The 942-nt window shown below is 29.9% G+C and overlaps 1 protein-coding gene across 2 annotated transcripts in view; it reads left to right on the forward strand.

Moving 5' to 3' along the window:
• ESD (esterase D) overlaps positions 1 to 942 on the forward strand; it is a 29,214-nt gene that overhangs the window by 13,178 nt on the left and 15,094 nt on the right. The gene's annotated exons all lie outside the window — the stretch shown is intronic.

Raw genomic sequence — 942 nt, forward strand, 5'->3', positions numbered from 1 at the left:
GAGATCCTTTATAAAAATCTAAATTGTTAAGACTGGGTTATAAGTAGTATAGTATACATTATGCAATTCATTTCATATTTTTGCTATTATCTCTATTAATCTTTCAAGTGACATTATGACTGTAAAATACCATTTTCCTCACTGAATTTTACTTATATCCTGGCTCTTAGGAGAGGGGACAGTTTGGCTATTCCCATTTTACAGATAAAGGTACTTCAAAACAGAGTGATTGAGCAACTAAATTCGTATATCATATTGAAGGTACTGTCAAAATAATAACATATAATGCATGGGAAATGATTCTTTCTATTCCATAGGTAAATGATCTTGTCTTTTTTCATCTCTGTTAATCATTAATTGTACAGTTAAATGGGTATTAGTTTTAATATAAATGATTAGAATTGTTTTATTAGAGAAGTGAAAATATCAAATATTTGAGAACTCAATCCATCAGATAGTTTTTTGTTTTGTGACTCTAGAAGTGTCAGGAAATGGAATTTAAGTGGCAGCTAAAACTATCAAAGTTAAATGGCCGGCCTTGGGAAGTATTGCATATCCTTTCACAGGCCATACTATACAAAAGCAGAACACGTCTGGTTAGAAATAGAACAGATTTAACTAAAAGTAGTACCAAAAATATAAAATACCTAGGAATAAACGTCAAAAATGAAGCCGTATAAAAAGAAAACTATAAAATTTTGCTAAAGATCATTAATGAATACTTTACTAAATGGGAAAATACTTGTTCCTAGATGGGTAGACTGAATATTATGAAGAGGTCATTTCCCTCATATTACTGTACATATACTTGTAATTCTTAAAAATCCCAATGATTGGCTTTTTAACTACATGCAATTGTACAGAATAAAACCTAATAAGTTAAAAAAAAAAGAATCTAAGAGAATCCCAGGTTGGGGGTGGATAAATAGGGGAAACATAATG

Source organism: Galeopterus variegatus, unplaced genomic scaffold (genome assembly GCF_000696425.1).
Source record: "Galeopterus variegatus unplaced genomic scaffold, G_variegatus-3.0.2 Scaffold716, whole genome shotgun sequence".
NCBI classification, from domain to species: Eukaryota; Metazoa; Chordata; class Mammalia; order Dermoptera; family Cynocephalidae; genus Galeopterus; species Galeopterus variegatus.